We start from the raw sequence: 10,913 nt of genomic DNA on the forward strand, positions 1-10,913 counted from the left end.
GAATTATATTTTAAAATACCATTTAATTTGAATGGAGAGACCTGAGTCTGTGGCAGAATTCTCCATCAAACTGCCATGGTAGAGACTGTCTCCTCCACTGCAAGTTCCTGGAGGTTAGTAACTGTATGTCTTCTGTTCTACTCTCCCAAGTGCTAAGTACAGAACTTCACACACAGAAGGCATTCTAATCCAATTTTTCAAAAAGAGCAGCCCATCTTTTCACAATAATGATAATAATAATAATAATTTGTGCTAAGTATTTACTGTATGTCAAGAATTGTTCAAAGCATTTTTCTGAGAGGACATTTACATTTTATCTTTGTATTTATTGTCTCACTGAAGTTGTGGGACACAGTTATCTTCTTTTATATGGATATGTACAGAACCAGCGTCTGAGGATCTCCACCTCATATTGTCAGCTCCTGGGGGCCAGGGGTCATGGCTTCTATTTCTATTGTGTGTCCTGAGTGCCTAGTACAGGACTCTAAATATAGTATGTGCTCAATAAATCTTGACAGTGATGACCTATCACCATTTCTTAGCCTTGAGGAGTAGTTGTCTTCAGAGTACTGGGAGATGAACCTCAGCAGCAGTAACATCAAAAAAAAAAATCTCCGGACTTCTGGACTTCACGAACGAAACAATGCTGGATTGCTAATCGGGAAAGAAGGCTCAAGAATAAGCTCTGCTGAGTTTGGAGCTCCTGCTTAGTTTAAAGCAGAGACAGGTCAGAGGTCTAACAAAATTTTTCTCTGGTCCTGGGATTTTGTACTTTGACTTCTGAATGAGGTTAAGTGGCATTAAGTGGCAGTGATGAATTGTGAAAATTAAGTTTGAGGTAAAACAGCTCTGAAAGTCAAGAATGGCTTGGGTTAAAATGTTGGCCAAGAGATCTGATAGGATTAGATCCTACTGAGTCGGCTCATCTAACAGTGCACAGCCCAGGGAAGCCTTTATGATACGAAGTTTCCTTTTGCCCTACTAATGCAAGTATGGAATCTGTATTTCCCATCTTGGCAGTGAAATGAAGGCACAATTTATCATTAAACAGTTTCTTTCAAAATGCAATGTCATTAACTTGCAGGCTCCACCACTCCTCTTTTATGCAGATTTGACTTTCTCCTCAAATAATGTTTCCTGTTTAATTTTGATGACAAATCCCACCGCAAGACTTAAAGATGAGGGACACAATGAAAGAAAGAGCTGAAAGTTGAGACAGTTGATGTGCATAAGACAAATGTTTCAGATTTAGAAGCCACATGGATGTGGGCCCTGCCCTTGCCATCCAGTTCAAGTGAAAAATAGCAAAGGGATCAGGATTGATGGTTTAGGGAATTAACAATCAGACAAAAATGCAAAAAAGAGGTGGGAAAATCAGTTCTAGAATATTCCACTTCCATCTGCATTTCATCTGAACCACATGACGTGAAACCAAGCAATGGCAATAATGCCCGGGGCAGTAATGTTGCTTGCGGGAAGAGCTCTTCTGTGTTTTTCAAGCAGCAATCGCCTCATTGCATGTGGCTGGGCTGAGCATAACCAGATTTAAGGATTCCTATCGGAGCGGAGAAGGAAGGAGTAGTGCCATTCTCCAATCATTAGACCTTATTTCCCCCCACTGCAGGAAATGATCCACTGATGAAAGGAGAAAGGAGAAGATGGACTCAAGTAGGACAGAGATACCTATCCCAATTAAAATTAAGAGGACCCCGTTTAAAACGGTGCTAAACATTGGGAAGTGGACCGGTTAAGAGGAGGTTAAACACAGCAGAATGCTCAAGCCCCTAGGAGCAAAATGTCGCTTCCCTAGGAAGGAGCTGCCAAGTTCTCATCTTCAAAGGCAGCTCAGCAGGGGTGCGGAAGAAAAAAGGACTCTGGAAGAACATGTGAAAATGTTTACATGGGGCTAGAAGAAGGAGTTCTTAAATGAATACTGCATAAAAAATTGAAATAAAATACATCTTAAAAGAGACGCAATGAACAAAAAAAAAATTAGTGAGAATTCAAGGGGCGAGTGTAGGTAAAAGGTGAACAGGGAAGGTATCTACCACCTTTATTGTATTGTGCGTGCTCAAGTGCTTAGCACAGTGCTCTCCACAAAGCAAAATCTCAATAAATACGAATGATTGATCTACTGAAAGGAATGCCACACTGGTGATATGATGGATCATATGGGAAAGTTTTGAGTACTTATAAACTTTTATCTGTGTTCCACCACCAATGTGCTGCATCATGTTTAGCTCTCTGTGCCTCCATTTCTCCAACTGAGAGCAATTTAATGGCCTTACCAAAAGTTGGAATTGGTCTAGTGGATGGAGCTCTGGCTTGGGAGTCAGAAGACATGGGTTCTACTCCCAGCTCTGCTACTTATATGCTGTGTGACCCTGGGCAAGTCACTTAACTTCTCTGTGCCTCAGTTACCTCATATTTAAAATGGGGATTAAGATTGTGAGCCCTATGTGGGACAGGGACTGTGTCCAACCTGATTAGCTGAATCTACCCAGGGTTTAGGACAGTGCTTGGCAGACAGAAAGTGCTTAACAAACACCATTAAAAAGAGGTAAAACTTAAAAAAAGGCCTGTTTAAAAACTTTGCAAACAATCTGTTTCAATGCAGAGATTTAAACATACAATGGCATTTATTGCGGGTTTACTGGGTGCAGAGCACTGTACTAAGCACTTGGTAGAGTACAGTACTGTAATCTGATTCCCAGGGAAAGTATCACTTCCATATTTCCTCTTCTAGAACAATTCCCAAGGAAAGCATAGGTCAATCAATAGATCATATTTATTGAGCACTTACTGTGTGCAGAGCACTGTACTAAGTGCTTGAGTGAGAACAACATAACAGAGTCGTTAGACAGGATCCCTTGCCCACAAGGAATTCACGTTTCATCTTCCAGAGCACTGCTGATGAAGTCACATGAACAGCTAATATTATCAGAGATACTTGGGTTAGCAGGAATCATTTTACCTTAATTATTCTTCCCATTCTGTTTTCTGGATTGCAGCATGCCCTTGTTCTTTTCTAACGTAGGCATTTGCGGTAATACTGCATCTTTGCTAAGGGTTCACATGGTTTGGATTCTTCCCCAGCGGAAGTCATAATCCCTCTGTGATATCTTCATCATTTCCATAGCAACCACTTTGGGGTTAAGATGTCACAAAGAGGATTATGACTTCAGGTAGGGAACAAACAACAGGAACATAAAAATGCTAAAACTCAAAGGACTGCCATTCGTGCAGAAGATAAAGGAAATATTGAAGCAGTATTTGTAAAATATTTTTTTATTTAAGAAGTCATTCAACTTCAGTTTGTGTCATTTAAAGAATCCCCAAACCTGATTTTAGGCAAAAGAAAGAAGGTCCGTTTCCATGATGAACAACAATGGGTGAACAATCTTTGTCCATTAAGAGATTACAGTTATTCTTTTTCTCAAAGGGCAACCTTCCCTTTATCTTTGCTGCTGAGCTTGAGGTACTTTAAAGAATGCACCACTGTGGATACTTATACCTGGCCATTTTGGCTTTGATCTAAATATCCCAAATCTTTCTGTAGAAATTGCTTTTTGTCTCACAAACCCACATCTTGGGCCAGCAGAGAAGCTGCTGACTTTTTGTATTCTCAGAATCTCAGTGCCCTTCCAATTCCCAAGAACCCTCTGTTTCTGAAGAATGAAGATATGCTAAACAGGGCATGCCCCTAGACTGTAAGCTTGTCGTGGGCAGGGAATGTGTCTATTATTATATTGTATTCTCCCAAGTGCTTAGTACAGTACTTTGCACATAGAAAGCGCTCAATAAAAATGACTGAACGAATGAACGAATCAATCAATGCTTTTTAATAGTGCTTACTCTTTGCAGAGCACTGAATTGAACACTTGGAAGCTTTGGAAGATAGGATTCCATGCCTCAAGGAATTTACAATCTAGTGGGGAGTTTACGAATTACTGCAAAGAAGCGTTACCTAATGGATAGAGCATAGTCCTGGAAGTCAGAACGACCTGGGACAAGTCATTTAACTTCTCTGTGGCTCAGTTACCTCATCTGTAGAACAGGGATTAAGACTGTGAGCTTCTTGTGGGACATGGACTATGTCTAACCTGAGTAACTTGTATCTATTCCAACCCTTGATATAGTGCCTGGCACAGAGTAAGCACTTAACAAATACCATCTGTTATACTGTACTCTTCCAAGCACTTAGTACAGTCCTCTGCACACAGTGAGTGCTCAACAGTTCCTTAGCACTCAGTAAGTACTCAACAAATACCATTAAAAAAAAATTGATTAAAAAAATGCTTTCTCCATATTAACTGAGCAGAGGACTTAAACGGACACACTTTGAAAGACTGAGCTGTACTCTGCCAAATATTTGTCCACAAAAGTGGATACTAGAGGCCATCACAATGAGTAAATCCAATGGAGCTCATATTGAAATTGATTTTCACCCAACGTTCAGCCCCACAGAACTTAAATAAATATCCTTATAGTCTCTTCCATTTCCCCCACTTGTAATTTAAAGCCTGTCTTCCCCGCTAGAGAGTAAGATCTTTTAGGTTGGGGATCATATATACTGACCCTATTATATTGTATTTTCCACAGGTTTAGTTTGGGACTCTGCACACAGTAAGTGCCTCCGATTGACTGCTTCTCATTCTAGAAAGGATCAGAAAAATCAAGAGAGCAGGATCAAAGAAGCAGGACGTAAAGAACGAGATAGGTTTATGTGTAAAAATATAAATTCTACTATTAAACAGTTTGCTTTTTACAAATCATGGAGTGATTGGTTTACTGTTTAAGAAAAGACAATCGTATTTATTGAACGCTTACCGTGTGCAGAGCACTGTACTAAGTGCTTGGGAGAGTACAACACAACAATTTAAGAAACACATTCCCTGCCCATAACAGGCTTAAGATCTCACAAGAGTCTTCAAGGGCAGGAGCTACTTCTTTTCTTCACTCTGCCACTGCCTGCTATATGACCTTGCAAAAGTCTCTAAATTCTTCAGTGCCTCAGTTTCTTCATCTTTAAAATGAGGATGAAATACCTGCTCTCCCTCCTACTTAGACTGTGATCCCCACGGAGGACATGGACTGTGTCCAACCTGCTTATCTTCTATCTATCCCAGCGCTTAGTACAGTCCTTGGCACATAATAAGCCCTTAAATGCCACAATTATCAATAGTATTCCATACACCCTAAGCATTTGGGTAGTCTTCTCCCACACCAATAACAATTGGGCACTTACCTTTAAACCCCCTTGCTTTCCTTATCTGTAAATTATTTTAAAGTCAGTCTACCCCACTACTCTATAATCTCCTTGAGGGCGGGGAACCACCTGCCAACTCTACTGTATTCTCCCAAGTGCTTAGTACAATGCTCTTCACACAATAAGCGATCAATAAATATCATTGATTCATCGCTTATTCTTTAGAGTAGACTTCTAATTAGAATTTCCATACTCTGCCCCTAAGGAATCTCAATCCCTACTTGTTGACCATGATGCTTTCTCCAATTAGGCTGAAGGACAGGAAACAGGAGATACCGCTTAGGGATACATCAAGAATCAAGTGAGCATTTGGACCTAAGAATCAAAGCCCTCAGTTTGGCTCTCAGATTGGCTCTGCCTGCATGGGGGCTGGTGAATGGCAGGATGAAAAGGGTTCCACAGAGTCCTTGGGTGGTTTAATGGCCCTAATGTTCTCTCATGTTAGCTGGCTAACAGGATGGCTTTTTGATACTGGTGCTTTTGTGTTGCGATACAGCCCACTGAAACTCAAAAGCGTTAGGCTGAGTTAGGGCAAACTGGGTTCACTTTCTAGATTACATAATAGTAAATAGTTATGGTGGTATTGGTCCTATCTCCTGCTTGCTAATAACAATTAATAACAATTGTAGTATTTGTTAGGTGCTTACCATGTGACAGGCAATGGGCTAAGTAGAGGGGTGGTTACGATAAATCAGATCAGAGTAAGTCTTTGTCCCACATCGAACTCTCTGCCTAAGGGAGAGGGTGGACAGGTACTGAATCCCCATTTTACAGAAAAGGAAACCACGGAAAAGTGTGCTCAAGGTCACACTGCAAGTAGCATTGGCCTAGTGGATGGGCCTGAAAGTCAGAAGGTCCTGGGTTTTAATCCCAGCTCTGCCAACTGCCTGCTGGGTAACTTTGGGTAAGTCATTTTATCTTGTGCTTCACTTTCCTCATCTGTAAAAGGGGGATTAAATGCCTGTTCTCTCTCATCCTCTCTCCTACTTAGACTGTACAAGACTTAGACTGTACAAGTGCTTAATACAGTGCTCTGCAAACATTAAGTGCTCAATAAATACAACTGAATGAACTGTGAGCCCCATGTAAGACAGGGACTGTGTCCAGAGTGATTATCTTGTCTCTACCCTGTACATCTGCGTGGCATGTTGTAAATATTTAAATACCACAATGGTTATTATGACTAGGAAGTACCCAGTGGTGAGCCTCAAAGTACACGATTGGGAAGAGAATGAGGTGATTTGAGTGAGTGTCAGCTTGAACATCATTCATTCATTCATTCATTCATTCATTCATTCATTCATTCATTCTATCGTATTTATTGACCACTTACTATCAACATTAGCAGGCCAATGGTAATTAGTGTGTCACTAATTGGGCAATGGCATGTTTGAAGTGAGACGTACTGGAGAGATTGAAGACCAACCTTTGAATTGCAGGCATGACCACTGGTGCATTATACATTAGCTGGAACAGGTGCACCTGAGATAGTGGTAGGAGGAGTTACCTTGCTGTTTGTTTCTGGTTTTATTTTAGGTGTTATTTGACTTCGAAAATCACTTTGTGAAGATGCTGACAGCACAGGCGGTGGCCAAAGGCTTTTATGCAAAACCTACTAAATCATTTCAATTTTGGGAAGAGACAGAGTTTGAATTGCAGGGACAGTGTATGAAACATTAAACCGTGTCCAGATGGAACTTTAGTCACCACCTTTAAGCATTCAAAGAGCAGCAGGATGAGATAAATAAAAACATTTTCAGAAATCTTAAAGAGATGGGGAAAATGACGCCTCTTATTTTCTAGAAAAGGTCTTGCCATTTACTGTGAAAAGTAAGTGCCAGGGTTCTATAAACATCTCAGGAACAACCAGATGGTATGCCAATGATAAGGCCTACTGAGACTTCGTATTAATCTTTAATTAGCTATTTATAATTCATAACTATAAATATAGGGCCAGATCTCGCCATGTGAGTAAGTCACTCTCTGGGAATAAGCAATGTGCTTTGGAAGATACAATGACTTTTACATCCCATGGGGATATCATTAACTATCGTCCCAGTACACCAAATGGTACCTTAGAAACCTGAAAGAATTAAAGTACCTCCCAGGAGGTATAATACACACCCAAGGAAGGAGCAGTTGATTCCATTCCCTAGATTTGACATTACTACTGTTCTAGCACAGGCTGGGTAAGTGTGAGGGAAGATGGGTTGATAAAAATAATTGGTGTCCAATCCAATATTTGCAAGTATCTCTAATACTATTACCAAAATACAGGGGACTGTTGTTCTAAGTGGGATTAGCTGGGAAATAGAAGATCTTCTTCCATGTCCTTTTCAGAGCAAAGACTTAGAAGGAAAATTGTCTTTGAAACAAACCTTATTGAGCGAGAACATTCTTTTCATTCATTCAGTAGTATTTATTGAGCGCTTACTATGTGCAGAGCACTGTACTAAGCGCTTGGGATGAACAAATCGGCAACAGATAGAGACAGTCCCTGCCGTTTGACGGGCTTACAGTCTAATCGGGGGAGACGGACAGACAAGAACAATGGCACTAAACAGCATCAAGGGGAAGAACATCTCGTAAAAACAATGGCAACTAAATAGAATCAAGGCGATGTACAATTCATTAACAAAATAAATAGGGTAACGAAAATATATACAGTTGAGCGGACGAGTACAGTGCTGTGGGGATGGGAAGGGAGAGGTGGAGGAGCAGAGGGAAAAGGGGAAAATGAGGCTTTAGCTGCGGAGAGGTAAAGGGGGGATGGCAGAGGGAGTAGAGGGGGAAGAGGAGCTCAGTCTGGGAACGCCTCTTGGAGGAGGTGATTTTTAAGTAAGGTTTTGAAGAGGGAAAGAGAATCAGTTTGGCGGAGGTGAGGAGGGAGGGCGTTCCAGGACCATGGGAGGACGTGACCCAGGGGTCGACAGCGGGATAGGCGAGACCGAGGGACGGTGAGGAGGTGGGCGGCAGAGGAGCGGAGCATGCAGGGTGGGTGGTAGAAAGAGAGAAGGGAGGAGAGGTAGGAAGGGGCAAGGTGATGGAGAGCCTTGAAGCCTAGTGCTCAGCTAATCTCGTACATCCTCTTTTAGATCATCAGAGTGAATTCTCAATATTCGATTGGCTTTTATTTATTGCCATTGTTCTTGTCTGTCCGTCTCCCCCGATTAGACTGTAAGCCCATCAAACGGCAGGGACTGTCTCTATCTGTTGCCGACTTGTTCATTCCAAGCGCTTGGTACAGTGCTCTGCACATAGTAAGCGCTCAATAAATACTATTGAATGAATGAATGAATTTTATTATTTCCACAGTCACTAGATTCCACTACTTGGATTTGACAAATCTGAGAATTTGTCATGGGACTTGTTTATTAAATAATGGGTTCGACAAGGTCTTCAAACATCTGGTCCGAAGACTTAATCTTCTCATACCATGAAGGCTGGAATTTTTATTGGGAACTCGGATTTAGTCTACATAATTTTTCCCCTCACAAATTGGTATTTAAACCTCAAAACCTTTAGCTAACTACATCTGTCATTGATATTTTATTGTTTAATTTCTTTTTATGGAGCCAAATTACATCTTCCCCACATACAGCCGGCACTTTACATGTCTAATTTGTCGACATGTTCTATAATGATAATTTCATTGATTTAGAAAGTGACATTATGAGCAACATATGTTCAGTTTAGCAGTAGACCTTGTTATAGCAATCCATTTTTTTTTTCCTCTAGAACTCAACTATTTTCCACATTTAGAGACAGCTGACTCATTTAACCAACTCCTGTTCTCATGGAAAAAAGACAAAATAAAAAGGTTGGAATCATCCAGCTTTTAGATCGGGTCTCTCCCTGAATGACTAAAATTCTCACTTCTTGCAATTTCCAATGTGTACACATAATCTCCAGAGCTGCCTGAAGGAAAAAAAAAACAGTAAGAGGCATTTAATAAAAAGGAGATGACACAGAGGAGAAGATGTCTCACAGTTGCAAGAGGTTTCTTTCTTATGGCTGCCTTAAAAGTTATAAGACTCCTCTTATCCTGAGTTTCTGTCTTTCTAAGAGTCTTTCTCTTAAACAACTACAATAATCCTTCAGGCTATGCTATGGACCATTCCTTTTCACATCTTGTAAGTTGACTGGGGGTAAAGTGTTTACCTTTGTACATGAATCAGATGAAACACTGCAGTGCTGCTTAGAGGACCTAGTATGTTTTTTTGATGCTGCTGTGGCTTTGCAGCTGTATCTAAAGAACGTTTTCAACTTTTTCTTTTGAAAGTACAACTCAAGCGCCTCTCGATCTCCAGCCCTGTACCACCAAAGGCCCATCACTGGGAGAAAGGAATAGAATGGAGATGTAAGAAACAGTCCCGAGATGAAGCAAACCTTAACAGTACATCTCCCCCAGGACTCTGGGTAATAGAAATTTCCATTCTGTGCCTCGGTTTCCCATTTGATAATCCAAATTCCGAAGCCACTTGTCACTTACCAGACACATCTATGTACTGCAGCTATGATGGCCAGATGAAGGCTCTAGAATGAAACCTCACTGTGAGCAGGGAATGTGTCTATTCATTGTTATATTGTATTATCCCAAGGGCCTGTACAGTGTTTTGCACACAGTAAGCACTCAATAAATGCAATTGAATAAATTGGTTACTCTGTGGGGGTAATTAGGGGAATACTGATTGATCCAGACCCCTAACATACAACATACAAAGTGGAATCCTTACAGTGTCATCCAGTGAAACAACTGCCCTTCCAAGCAGGGAGTGACTGAGTTTGGGGAAAGGTACTGGCTGCAAAGGGAATGGAGGAGTTTCTTGCAATAAATGTGCTCTTAAGCACATCCCATCATTATAAGCATCAGTTTTAGCATTATTGTTGTCATTGTCATCTGAATCCATCATCACCAGAGGCATTAAAACTGGCATATGGGAAAGCTGTAGAAAGCCAACATTGGGGAGCAATTTGGCATTAACGGGGAGAGTAGAACATGACCTGATAGGTGTTTCTCATCTATAACTTTTATGATACCATAAAATCAGAATCCGAATGCAGGCAATTTAGCGCTCGGCCCAGAGAGGTCAATTAGTAGGAGAATCTGATTGAATCCGTGATTTGGAAAGAGGAAAATAGAAGGGGAAGTAGCAGGGATGCAAATACAAACATTCAGCACCATCCAGGCAGGAAGAGAAAGCACAGGGAAGCCAAAGTGCCTTTTTCATCTTTTTCCCAATTTCCAGGCTGGTCTATAGTGGTCCATCATATCTGAGGATGATGCTACTGTCAATGAAATTAACTGAGCGTGACCGATAAGGTCCCTGCAGGAGAGACAGTTCTGACCAGACGTAGCTCAATCCAAGACCGGCCATTTTTGCACTGATATATTTGTGGTTGGCAGTGTCCGGTACTGTTTCCTTTTTTGCCTCTTAACCTTATCATCAGAGGGCATCCCACCTTCAGCAGGAAAAGTCCTGGAATTGTTATCCCGTGGTGGTGATGGCTTGAGCTGAGCCATCCACATTCTCATTCAGTCCTACTTGAGCCAAGAGCAAGCACTGCAAGGCAATTGGTCGAAGTAGAAGTGCAGTGTGCGGCCAAGAGACAGAATATCTCGGTGCCCTCCTTGGCGATAAAC

At 41.2% G+C, this 10,913-nt stretch overlaps 1 protein-coding gene across 5 annotated transcripts in view; it reads right to left on the bottom strand.

The window, feature by feature from the left end:
* Window positions 1–3,096, bottom strand: part of CELF2 (CUGBP Elav-like family member 2) — a 484,640-nt gene extending 481,544 nt beyond the window's left edge. For 4 of the 5 annotated variants that reach the window (XM_029078013.2, XM_039913825.1, XM_039913823.1 and 1 more), the window contains exon 1: window positions 2,975–3,096. The gene's annotated coding sequence lies outside the window, so the exon portion shown is untranslated. The remainder of the gene's footprint in view (window positions 1–2,974) is intronic. The other variant, XM_039913824.1, reaches the window with a different exon arrangement.
* Window positions 3,097–10,913: the final 7,817 nt, after the last annotated feature.

This window comes from Ornithorhynchus anatinus, chromosome 13, assembly GCF_004115215.2.
Source record: "Ornithorhynchus anatinus isolate Pmale09 chromosome 13, mOrnAna1.pri.v4, whole genome shotgun sequence".
NCBI classification, from domain to species: domain Eukaryota; kingdom Metazoa; phylum Chordata; class Mammalia; order Monotremata; family Ornithorhynchidae; genus Ornithorhynchus; species Ornithorhynchus anatinus.